Here is a 12,965-nt window from a genome sequence, read left to right as displayed (position 1 = left end):
TTTTTTTTTTTTTTAAGATTTTATTTATTTATTTGACAGTCAGAGATCACAAGTAGGCAGAGAGGCAGGCAGAGAGAGAGAGAGGAGGAAGCAGGCTCCCCGCTGAGCAGAGAGCCCGATGCGGGACTCGATCCCAGGACCCTGAGATCATGACCTGAGCCGAAGGCAGAGGCTTAACCCTCTGAGCCACCCAGGCGCCCAGATGTAGGACTTTTGACCTCGATCCTGCCCCATGTTCTGTGAGCCTTTTGGTCTGTGTCATTAATTCTGGAAAATCTCAACTGCATTATTAGCACATATTTCTTCCATCCCTTTCCTTTTTCTTTTTCTGCTGTTCCCTTTTATGTATGTTTCATCTTTTGTAATTCTCCCGCAGTTCCTGGATATTTTATTTCCTCCTCTGTTTTTTCTTTTCATTCTTTTTTCCTCTTTGATTTTCAGTTTAAGAAGTACTTGCTGACATCTTGAAGCTCACTGATTCTTTCCTCAGCCTTGCCCAGTCTATTGATGAGCCCATGAGAAAGAGTCTCGCATTCTGTTACAGTGTTTCTGATTTCCAGCATTTCCTTTGGGTCCGTTCTTAGAGTTGCCATCTCTTTGCTTACATCTGTTCTGTATTTTTCCCCACTAGAAACTTTAGTATATTAGTCATAATTATTTTTAATTCCTGGTCTGATAATTCTGAAATCTTTGCTGTATTGGAATTTCTGTTGCCTGCTTTGTCTTCTCAGGCTGTGTTTCTTCTTGCCTTTTAGTATGCCTTGTAACTTTTTGCTGAAAGATGGACATGTTGTATGGAGTGATGGGAACGGAGGTAAATAGACTTTAGTGTGAGGGTTGATGTCTATCTGGTTCAGAATTGGGCTATATTTCATGTTTACTGTAGCCTTAGGTATCAGAATCTTCAACTTCCTCTTGTGTCCTTGCTTTGTTCCCTTTAGGCTTCTCCAGAAATTCCTTCTTAAATTGAGTCAGTGTCTTACAGCTCTCAGTTATAACCCATATTGTATTGGAGTCCTGTGGATGTGTCGGACAGCAAGGCGATGGGGAAAGGCAGTGTTCTGCAATCTTATAATTAAATCTTTTTAGTGGGTCAGAGCCCCTGGACTGTGACCTTCAAAATATTTCCTTGATTTTTGCTTTCCTCCCTAAATGAGATAGAAGGCCGGAGGAGTGTGTGTTTGGGAAGGGGGGTGGGGGGAGGTCCCAGCTGGGTCAGGAGAGGTTCTGGTATTTTCCCTTCAGAGCAGACCTTTGCTAAGGAGAACAGAACATTTGAGGCATATTTCAAAATGGCTCCTTTTCCTGCCTTCCTGCTGGAAGCACAGGTGGGGCTCCTAGAAGGAAAACTCACAAGAGTGTGGGGCCTCGGGTGAGTCTGTCATGTCAAGCCAGTACCCTCAGCCTCCAGCAACTGGTCATTTGCTGTAAGTGTTCTTCCCTGCCACTGGCCCCAGCAGCTCCCAGTCCCTATGAGCCAGGGCTCTGTGTCTGCCCGTCTGTCTCTCGGGTTTCTGGGGCAGCCATGTGCCCTGTGACCTCGACTCTCTGAAGAATCAAAGAAGAGAGGTCGATTTTTGGTGTGTTTAGCTTTTTTCTTGTTGCGAGGATGAGAACGACTTCTAAGCTCTACATGTTGGAACGGAAACTGGAAGTCCCTGAACACATTTTCAAATCAAGTTGTAATGTATTTTATTGCCAGTTACTTAAAGCCTCTTGAAAAATTCAGATCAAAGGAACAAATTATTTCTTGCATCAGGTCTGTATATAATTGCCTCGATTACCCCGGTGGCCTTCTTGCATGTGGAGGCATGTGACCCCCGGTCAGCCTCAGGACCCAGCCAGCAGCTCCCCGGGCTCGGGTTTCAAGTGCTGTGCCGTGACCGTGCCAAGACTGGGACGATCTCTTCCCAGGGGGCAGTGTTCACAGAGTCGTGAACAGGGTCCCCACAAGGGTGCAGAAAGTGAGGTACCCAGGGCACAAAATCTGGGGATGCCTGACTCTCAGGCATTGACTCTGTACCTGTACAGTCCCAAGAAGGACATCTTTCTAAATTCTGCAGCCCGAGTGCCTTGCTTGGTCACCCTGGTCCCAGCACAAGCTCTGAATCCAGACTTTACTCAGCTCATCCCTTTCGGCTACCCACTGGCCATGCAATGATGGTTGAGGAAATAACGTCTCTGTGACTCAGGTCCCTCACTTGTAAAGTGGAAATAAGGCTGAGCTTCCTGATAGGGTCATCGTGGGGACGAAGTGACTCAACATGGGCAAGAACACTTAGATGAAGCTTGGTGGCTATGGAGGGCGTGTCTGTGTCTCCCCCAATCCCACATTCCTATACTGAAATCCTAACCCCCAGTGTGATAGTATTTGGAGGTGGGCCTTTGGGACGTGTTCAGGTCATGAGGGTAGAGCCTTTGTGGATGGGAGTAGTGTTCTTATAAAAGAGGGCCCCTGGGGCGCCTCGGTGGCTCAGTTGGTTAAGTGACTGCCTTCAGCTCATGTCATGATCCCAGAGTCTGGGATTGAGTCCTACATCAGGCTCCCAGCTCCATGGGGAGTCTGCTTTTCCCTCTGAATTCCCCTCTCATGCTCTCTCACTCTCTCTCTCAAATAAATAAATTAAATTAAAAAAAAAAAAAAAAAAGAGGCCCCTTCCACCACATGAGGACATGGTGAAATGAGTTTCTCCCAGTCAGGCGGTGCCAGGCCAGTGACTTATGCTGCCGATCTGCAGGCTGCTCCTCTGTGAAATGGGCAGATGGCCCTGAGGGACTCCCAGAGCTGCGGTGAGGACGGGATAAGGTGCCACATGGAAGGGCTGAGCTGAGCCCTCCATGTGCCCGAGATAGGCAGCTTTCAGTGGGTGCTTCGAGTTCAGTACGGAATTTATGAGGCCATTGTCCTTGATGCCTTCTGATTCGTGCATGAATTTTACACTGTCTCTATGAAAACGAAATCACTTCCATACCCACCAAAACCCAAACCGCGTTTCCTTTAGGAGAGAGAAAAAGCGATTACTGGCTTGCAGATCCCCTGAGAGACATTTCCTAATTCTGCATCATGGCGACTCACTGACGAGGCTGTCTTGTTGAAAGCTAATCAGAGTCGACACTTTTGCCCCAAAGAAAATAAACTTCTCCTTAATGATGTGACAGAGAGACAGAGCCAGGAAATTTTATCCAAAAAATCCAAAAGGGATAGAGGAAACTGGCTTCTCCTTTATGCCAAGCATCTGTAATTTTGACAGTTCACTGATGAAAGAAAAAATATATCAAACAAAACCTATCTTCTTAGCTAAAGAAGTCTGCCTGGTGAGGGAGGAGGTTTCAGGGGAAGAAAGTGGAATTTTCCTCTCTCGGGTTGAACACGAGCCGATGTGGGCTTCCTGCCCTGCCTCCTCGCTCACCGCCTCTGTCCCCCCGCCCCCTTCCCCTTTCTCCTCGTCTCGCTCCACACTCATCACTCCCAACTCCTCAGCCCCCACTGCTCACCTTGAGGGCGCGCTGCTAGTTCCACTGCCTTCTGAGACATCCCCGGTTCTCCCCGTCACGGACCCTCTCTGTCTGCCATGACTGGCGCACCTCCTTGGGACTCCCAGGATGGGCTCATGCCTAAAATTGCCACGGAGACCTGTCAAAGCCCTGGGGGTGACCAGCCCTCTGCCCCAGAGGCTCTTCCTCCTGGGCTCCAAGGGTCCCCTCCTCCATCACATCCCTCCTGCCCAAAAGATCCCAGGGGTTCCTGCCTCTCTGGGATTGGAACAGTGAATGGTTGGCATCGGTTTAATCCTGACCGTTAGCTTTTTTCATTCAACCTATGATGGCCCCGAGAGCAGCTCCTGTAAGGAGTCAGCAAAGAAGGCCACCTCCACTCTACAGAAACCACATGCCTCGATCTGGGGGTGCTAATGGGTCACGAACACCCACTGGCTGGTAGATTCAAATGTTCTAGCCATCAGGAAACCTGTGGATGTCCCAGGAAGATTTCAGGGCTCAGAGCAGTGGGAAGCTCCTCAGTTCCCCACTCTCAAGCTGCCCGGAGCCCCATTCCTATTACTCTTCGGGGTCACTGACCTAGGTTCAACTCAAACTGACTCAAGAAGAAAAGTTCATAGATCTGGTAGCTTCAGGCATGGCTAGATCCAATGACACAAGCAATCTCTCTCTCTCCATCCTTTGACTATGCTTTTGTTCATGGAAGTTCCGGTGCCAAGAAGGGGCTTCTCATGCCATGACCTCCAGGAGTCTCCAGCCTACATTCCCGAAGCTTAGCATCCCCAGAGAGAAAACACATCCCCTTCCCAAATTCTCAGCACGAGGCCTATGGCTGCCTCTCATTGGCTGGCATCACGTGTCCATCATTGAACCAGTCACCATAGTCAGGGAGCTGGGAGTCATTAGGAGTGGGATCGGCCCCACCCAAACTCCTGGTGGTTGGGGAGGGAGGAAAAGAGGGAGGAGGGGTCCCTGTAGGGGAGTGGGATGCTCTTACTAGCAACAGTGGGAGAGGATGTTGAGCTGCACAGGGCGTGCACACGCACACACACACACACACACACACACACACAAGTTGATGTGTGTCAGACCCGGCGTGTCCTCTGGGATTGTGCCCCTCAGCCGGGGTCCAGTACACGAGTAGATCCTTTGTATCTTCTGTGGACCTGGAACCCAATCTGGATTTGGAGCACAGGCTTTGGGGTGGGACAGAACTGAATCCACAGCCCAACCCGGCTGTTTACCCCCAGCGGACACTTGCACAATCTCCCTGACTAAGCCTGGGCAGCGTCCGCCCCGGGCTGGCTTCCCAGGGCGACCACCTGCGCAGGGCCTGGGGTTTCCAAAGGCTCCTGCCCAGTTCAGTGCTCTGTTATTGCCATCCTGAAGCTCTTAATCTCTGAATCGGGGGCCCCGTATTTGCATGTTGCACCCGACCTCATAAATGGTGTAGGTGAGCCAGACCTGTCTGCGGAAGGTTCGGAGCACAGGGCACTCAGTCCATCTTCAGAACCAGGAAACGCAGCGGTGGTGGGGTGGGGGGTGTCCCTGAGACATCTCAGCCCTCCCTCTGGCTTGCCCTTTCTAGGCCATCCTCCCTCGCGCGGGGCACGGCTCCTGCTGTCCTTGATGGCAGCCTTCAAGCAGCCCACCTCCTCCTGCATACCTGTTCGGGCCTGGCTGTCCACCTGACAGCTCCTTGCCCTCCCCCCACCCTCTTCCTGCCCCCTGGGCACACACATGGGTACCGACTGGCCGTGGATGCAGTAATGCCTATGGTGCCCTCTGACCCCTGGGGTGCAGGGGCAGATGGGTGAGTGCCTCCCCTGCTGGGCGGCTCTGAGGGGGCCCCAAGAGTGCCAACACGGCCAGACCCCCTGAGCGTCTGTCCCCCACCCTGTTCCTACCTCGCTCCCCACCCTGCACTCCTTTTTAAAAATTTAACTTATATCATTTTTTATTGTGTTATGTAGTCACCGTACAGTGTATCATTAGTGTTTGATGCAGTGCTCCACGATGCGTTGTTGGTGTATAACACCCCGTGCTCCATGCAACCCGTGCCCTCCGTAATACCCACCGCCGGGCTCAGCCATCCCCCTCGCCCCTCCCCTCTAAAATTCTCTGTTTCTCGGAGTCCACAGTCTGTTGTGGTTCGCCTCCTCCTCCAATGTGCCCCAGTCTGTAGTGAAACGAAGGGCCATATGTACCCCACACTGCATTCCTGCCCCTGGGGACACCGGCTAGCCAAGCTGCTTGCACGTGGGCCCTCGCTTGGCTGCTGGGGGCCGCGCCTCCCCTCACCTTGGCTGCCACCAGCCCCTTGACATCGGTGCTGGGTGACATCTGTGTGGTGGCTTGTGCATGCTGCGGGCTCTGCTGACCCCGAACCCCGACTCCTCTGCGCCCCCCTGAGCTGGCCCAGAAGTGGCTGCCTCACAGACAGGGGTGGGTGTGGGCATGCAGAGCTCCCGGAATGCCAGGTCATGCCTCGGTGGGTCCGGAGCAGGACTCGGCCTGCCCACTGAGCCCACACACTCCCCTCAGCGCAGCCATCCCTTCGGATGGAAGTGCACAGGAGCCCTGAGACAGGAGCTGGTTGGGGGGTAGTGCCTGGAGGCTGGGGCCTGGAGGAAACCTGCTCGGGAGACCCCACCCCAGGGTATCCGGGACTTGTGACTGCCCAGTCCGGCCAGCATCTTGGGACAATCCACAGAGATCCCTAGAGTGGGCGGCCGCAGGGTTATACCAGTCTTGGGGCTCCCATTGGGGGCACTTTATTTAGCCCTGGGCTCCTTGAGAGTCTGAGGCTGAAGCAAATCCACACCAACCACACCAACAAAGCCGCCTGTACTTGGGGGCTGGAGGCCCAGACGAGCAAACAAGGCTCAGGGCAGTGAGGGGCCTCTGAGGCCCCCCGGGCAGTCAGCGTCAGAGTTGGAACCGTGGGAGCACCCATCGCCCCGTTCTCCCTGCCAGCCTGGGGCCGCCCCAACTCGAGACACAACCCCAACTTCTGTGTAGCAGAGCAAGGAGTAGGAATGGAGGCCTCAGTCTGGGGCTCCAGCCGCTTCCAAAGGGGTCACTGGCCAGAACGGCCCTTCCCCAGCGGCCGTGGTGGGGAATGAATGGCGGTATGTTTGAAGCCCCTGGGCAGTGCTGATGTGTCCTGTGTTCTCCGTCAACAGGAACAGGGCTGATGATCACTCTTCTTCCCAATTTATTATCCTAGTGATCTGGGACCTTAGGGCCTGCCCTTCCCAGGGTCCCCAAACCCATGAAGGAGCCGGCGCTTCCTCCTCCAGGGCCCAGTCATCACACATCTCGGGGGCCCCCCACGGCCCCTCCCAGGACGCAGACAGACCCTGGATCCTGCCGCCCCAGACAAAGCCAGCTTACGGATGTCTGCAGCACCTGCTCCGAACAAATCCATACTTTTGCTTAATATCCTTGCTCCAGGGTACCGCCCAAATGAGGTGCAGTGTCTGGGGACCATGGGCCGTGGCCCCGAGGGGTGGGGGTCTACCCCCTGCAGAGAAGCTGGCTGTGTCACCCTCCAAAACCCTCATGGCAAGACACAGGCCGTTTTCATTCTCAAGGTCAAGGCCTTGACTCAGAGTCTGGGAGCCCTGCAGGGCGCCGCTCTGCTGAGAAGCAGCTTCTTCCCATGTTTCTGCAGGGTCCCCATCCCCCCCACTGCCCACCACCCAGAGTACCCCCGTCCCCGCCCCCCGCCCCGCCCCGTGGGCTTCCGCCAGAGCTTCAGGTGAGCGCAGATAGTCATGAGACGGGTTCCCGGGTGCAGACTGGCGCCTCCTTCACTGTTTGTTTTGGGTTGGGTTGGGTTTAGGAATTTTACAAAATGACTGTGTAGGTTCCTGCTGTGTTTACACCCCAAATGAAACCCGAGACCGTGCTCCTCTTTCCCACAAATACTTCTGAATATTTCCCAAGTCTGTTCCAGACCCCCAGGGGCGTGCGGGTACAGATCGGTGTGGTTTCAGGCCTCCAGGGAACCTGTCTGACTCCTGCAGGCCTCAGTTTACACATGCTGTGACATGGGACTGTGGAATGTCTTCTCCGTGGGGCTGCTGGGAAACATGATGAATTTGTTCTGAGGATGCCTCCTTGGACAGACCTGGCTGTAACTTCTTAAGGGGTTTGCAGGAAGGTGGCCAGAAGAAGTTCCACCCAAGAATGGGCCCCGTGGACACATGGCCTGCCCCGTTCTGGCTGCGTGCTGATGCTGCTGAGGGCTGATCCTATTACTGGGTACGTGCCTCTGGTCTAGGGTGACCCACATGTCCCAGTTTTCAGTTGTAGCCCTGGAAGTCCCATAACCTGGAAGACATTTGGGTCCCAAGCAGACCAGGATAGTTGGCCATAGGGCCTTGACTCCATTTTCTACAGATGGGGGTAAGAGCAGGGTCGTTAGGTGACCCCATGAGATCACAGGAGTGAAATGCATGTGTTAAGACGGAGCTCCAACCACAGCAACTGGCACGGTCTTTGAGCAGCGTGAGAGAGGGAATCGAGACGGTGGCCTTCGGTGGCAAGTGAGACGTGCCTCCTCTCTCTCCTGCTGGCCCCGTGGGGGCCAGCCACCTCATCCTCCCGGGACCGTAGCTAGCTAGCATTGGCGGTGTGCCCTCTGCGTATCACGCACAGAACTGAACACTCCCCGTGGAAAGTTTCCACTCCACAGTGTTGTTCCCATTTCAGAGATGAGAAACCAGAGGCCCTCGGAGCTGAAGCCACTTGTCCACAGCAAGTCGACCAGAGCTGCTCACCTAGATCTGTCTGACTCCTAAGCCCACCCTTCCCAAGGAGGGAAGAAACTTCCAGAACCAAGGTTGGGAGTGCAACCCTGAAGGGTGGTTGCCCTCATGGGCACTGGAGTCACATTGGCCCCCCCAGGAAGCCCTGGAAGGTCAAGGCGACAACTATTCGGTTCCTTTCTCCCACTTAGGTCTGGGGCAGCGGCAGCTGTGACCCACGTGCAGGGCTGGGCTCGGGGATCTACTCCGAGTACCGCCTCTGCTTTTTCCTCTGCTCCCGTACAGCCTGGGTGCCACTTTGGCACAGAGTGGGAAACGTGGCTCCTGGCACAGATCAGCCGTCTTTGTCCTGCTTTGTTGTCTGCGGTGCCCGGAAAGGGGGCGGGGGGACCTGGCCGGGCTCCCGGGGCTGTCACTTCTGAGACTGTCTGTCCCCACAACGCACCCCGGCCCAGCTCCAGCCCAGTCAGAGGGATGGGGCTGGGCAGTCCCAGAGGGGCCAAAGGAACTTTCTTCAGTTTCTCAGAAAGAGTCCTAACCTGTTTTTCACTCAGTTCATGGATTCCTGTCCTCTCCAGTCGACTCAGTTGGAGTCAGACGAGGAAACCCAACTCAGAGAGGGCCAGCCCGCTGACCGCACCCTGCCTGTCCTGGTCGGGGCTTTGTCGGGGGTGCTCCTGGGGCTGGTCTGGGGACGTTCTAGGGACCCCAGGGCTCCAGTACGACTCCACTGCCAAGTGCTGAAGCCATCGGGGGACAGCCTAGGGAAGAGAGGCCCGGAGCTCAGTCAGCCATGCTTACGGAGTTGGGTGGAGATCTTGGCTCTGACATTCACCGACCTTGTCACCGGAGCAAGGTTAAAGGTATTCCGTGGGGGAGTCCGACTTGCCCTCCTCTCCTGTAAAGTGGGAATAAAGTGACGGCGCTGTGAGAGATGGAGGGATGAGCGGACACGAGGCACAGGAGGGGTTGAGAGGGCTGGCCGGCCTGGGGGCAGGGCCTCAGGTTCCGTTACCTCCAACTTTTTAAGGTCAACCCTGTGCCAGGCCAGGTGAGCGGAGAGACGGGGAGAAACGTCCTGTCCCGTCGGGTCTTGAGCTGGCCCTCTCTGGCGGCCGCACCTGGAGTCAGATCACACTGGGGGGACTCGGCGGCTGGCCGCAGCTCTCCGAGGGTGGGAGGCCCTTAGGGCTCAGATTTTGTGAGGCGGCCAACTGCCAGACCCTGCTCGAGCCCCTGCACGCCGATGTGCTCAGAGTAACACCAACGGAATAACCAGAAGCCTTGGAAGGCCGCCTGAGTCCATCACCAGCAAGAACTTCCGAAGACAGTGTCTTCAAGATGCAGGGGCTGCCTCGGTTCCCAGCAGATCCAAGCACCAAGCAAATGGTGGCCCAGAATCTACTGTCTCACCCTGGCTCCATGGGGGTCGGCCCTCCGGAGCCCGGACCGATGCGCTCCCTGACCCTGAGAGGCACCTGGAGACGCTGTCTTCCCAGAGACACGTCCCAGGCTCAGCCTCAGTGCCCTCATCTTTAGGGGGGTAGTGACCTTGTTGGGCTCACGGATTCATTTCCTTGGACTATCCTAACAAGTGACCCCAAACTGGGGGGGGGGGGGGCTAAACCGCAGAAATGTATTTGTTTACAGCTCTGAAGGCCAGAAGGCCCCGGGTAAAGCAGGACCACACCCCTCCTTCCCAGGCTGTAGGGGAGAAGGCACCTGGCATCTTGCAGCTGCTGGTGGCCCCTGGCTCCCCAGACCCCTGGAGGGGCTGCTCACTCCAGTCTCCCCACAACTTTCTATGGATTCTCTCTTTCCCTGTGTCTCTCCCCTTCCCTGTGTCCCTTATAAGGACACTTGTTGGATTTCGGACTCACTCAGATTGTAATCCAGGATGATCTCATCTCAAGAGCCTAAACTGACTGACGTCCTCACACATGTCTCTTTTCCGTAGAGGACCGCATGGACGATTCCCGGGGCTAAGACAAGGACATGCCGTCGGGGACGGGGGGGCGCGTCATTCCACCTGCTACAGTCAGTCTGAGAATTACAGGCAATGGAAGACAGAAGCCAGGCCCTGTGTTCGAATCCTGGCCGCGGCGCTCAGCTGGGGGACTTGGGGGACGTCTTACACCCTCTGCCTTCACGTCGTCAGCTGCGGAAGGGAGATGCTAATAGAACATGTGAGGAGGGGCTGTTCCGATAATGCCGTGACTTCAGACACGTCCACAGCTCGGTACAGTCCCGACCATGGCATCAAACAGCCACTCCATGGAGGCCAACGTCATCCTTTATAAACAAGGCAGCTATTTCCTCCCACTGAGCCACAGGCCCTGCCCTAGTCCCCTCCTCGTCCTCTGCGGCCATGGGCTCCTCTCTTCGGAGCTGCACGGTCCTCCCTGCGCATCTTCCCAGGACACCTGCTCGCCTCCGGGTGCCCGGGCCGTCTGCACTCTCAGCCTCTGGGTGGGGGAAGCCTTCTGTCAATTACAACTCTCATCTCCCCTCCCCCCAGTTCCCAACTGCCTTTGGGGCAGAACATTGAGATGCAGTTTCTGCAAAGCCACTTTATAAAATGAGAGCAGTTGAATGCTCTCGGGTGTAGGAGTAATTATAATTCCCAAGTTTCTCTGAACATTTTTCTAACTGGATCTTTTTGTGTCGCTGTCTCAGAATAGACACGCTTGTGGGCTTTCCTGGGCTCAAAATAGTCGTGAGATAGGGGTTGAAATCGACATCTGAGTTTGAATTATAACAACTCGGGCACAACTTTTGATTGGATGAACTTCCCCAGCCAAATGTGGCTCCTTCTGCAGATCCAGCTTCCTTTTATGGAAGAACAGACTCCCTGCGCGAGGGCTGGGCCTCGAGGCGGGCCTTCCTCGGCGTGGCAGCCCCGGGCCTCGAGGGGCGCGTCCACCGTGGGCCATCTTCTCCAGTCCAGGCCCCGGCTGGAGATAGGGCACCTGCCGCCAGGCTTCGGAGGCTGACGTGCGGACAGGCCTTTCTCTGCTGGAATCCAGGCCTTCCTGAGATCTGGGCTCAGCCTCTGGTCCCTGTCGGTGGCACCCAGGACCCACAGGTCTCCATGCTGAGGACAGAGGGCTGGAGTCAGAACCTTGCCTCCTCCACTGATGGCCGTCGTGACTTCAGGTGACTTAAGTCCTGTGCCTCAGTTTCCTCTTCTGTCACGCGAGAATCATAGGCACAGCTCCTTGGGGGGTTGTAAAGACCAAGTGAGCCGGGCACAGGGTGAGTGGGGCACTTTGATTGCTTGGCACACAGCAGGTACACAATAATTGCCTGAGAATGCAAACCGAGTCAGAGGTCGTGGGACTTCCTATGTCACAACTCCACATATGTCTCAAGGCATGGCGGTGGGGGGGTGTCCCAAATGGGATAGGTCTACGTGGACCCTGGTGGCTGCTGCAGGTGACTCAGGAAGGACCGTGAGGCAGAGACGGCGTTGGTGGCCCACCAGCTCCAGATGTGCGAGGGAAAGAGGAGCTTTCATCCTGGACTCGGGAGTCCCTTCTTCAAAAATGCACTTGGAAAGCTGTCCCACCCCCACCCCCTGCCTGGGACTCTGTGTTTCAGGGAAATGAATTTATTCTCCAAGGCAGCAGCTTGATGACAGACACCTGTCACCTTCGGGAACCTGTGTCTCTGGCAGGCTCTGGGTGAGCCCTAACCATGTAAAGGAAAGATAACGCACTTAACTCCATTTCCTTAAACGATATTTTATTGATTGAACTGAAACAGTCTCATCCGTGGACCCCCTCCCGCCCTCCCCGAGCCTATGCAGAAACGGAGCGGGGGCAGGGAGGCGGGGAGGGAGGCCTGTCAGGCTTGATTAACCCTTTCGAAATGTGGCCGGAAGGTAACCACTCTGGGTGCCCTTGGAGGGCAGAACAGGATCTGCAGTGCCAGAGCTGGGCGCTTGTCCTCTCGTGGGTCTTGCTGGTGCTCGCGACACCAACCAAAGGAAAAAGTGGTCATATCTCCTACCCCGAGAGCTCTTCGGCCATGGGGCTTTTCTCACAAAGGAGATGCTACAGACAGGGGAGAGGTAGAGAAGTCAGGCAGGGGGCGGCCGCGCTGAGATGCGGGCGGCGTGTCCCCACAGGGCGCTGCTCAGCCACTGCCCGCCCGTCTGCCGCAGAGGAGACCCTGTGCCCTCGATGACGGCCTCACTGTGTGTGTTGTGACCGAGCCGGCAGCACAGGGCGATTGCTGTCTGAACACTTCCCAGGATTATCGCATCGCTCGCCCCTGAGTGAAAGCGAAGCAGGAATAACTATGGAATTTAAAAAAAAAAAAAAAAAAAAGTGATCACAGTCCCTCCTTGCTGCAAGTAAAATTACTGTTTTGAAGTCACAATGTGTCCCCCTTCACAGTCCTGTCATTCTGTTTCATGCCTGTGACAGCATCCAAAGGCAGGGCCACCTCTGTTTCCCTTTTCTCTGAGCACCTGGCATAATTGAATCAGTCCATGGCCAGCAAACCACAGGCAGGAAGAGGCACCAAAGTCACCAAAGGCTACAGGTGCTCCAAGCGAATGCGGTGACACCGCAAATACAAATGCTGTATTTGACCAAGAGGGCGCGGTACTGAACATCACTTCTCCTCCGACACTCTTGTCCTAGTCCAGGTGAATTTACATGAAACTTAATGGGCCCGTTTTAACTC

This window comes from Mustela lutreola, chromosome 9, assembly GCF_030435805.1.
Source record: "Mustela lutreola isolate mMusLut2 chromosome 9, mMusLut2.pri, whole genome shotgun sequence".
NCBI classification, from domain to species: Eukaryota; Metazoa; Chordata; class Mammalia; order Carnivora; family Mustelidae; genus Mustela; species Mustela lutreola.
This window is presented reverse-complemented; position numbering follows the sequence as displayed.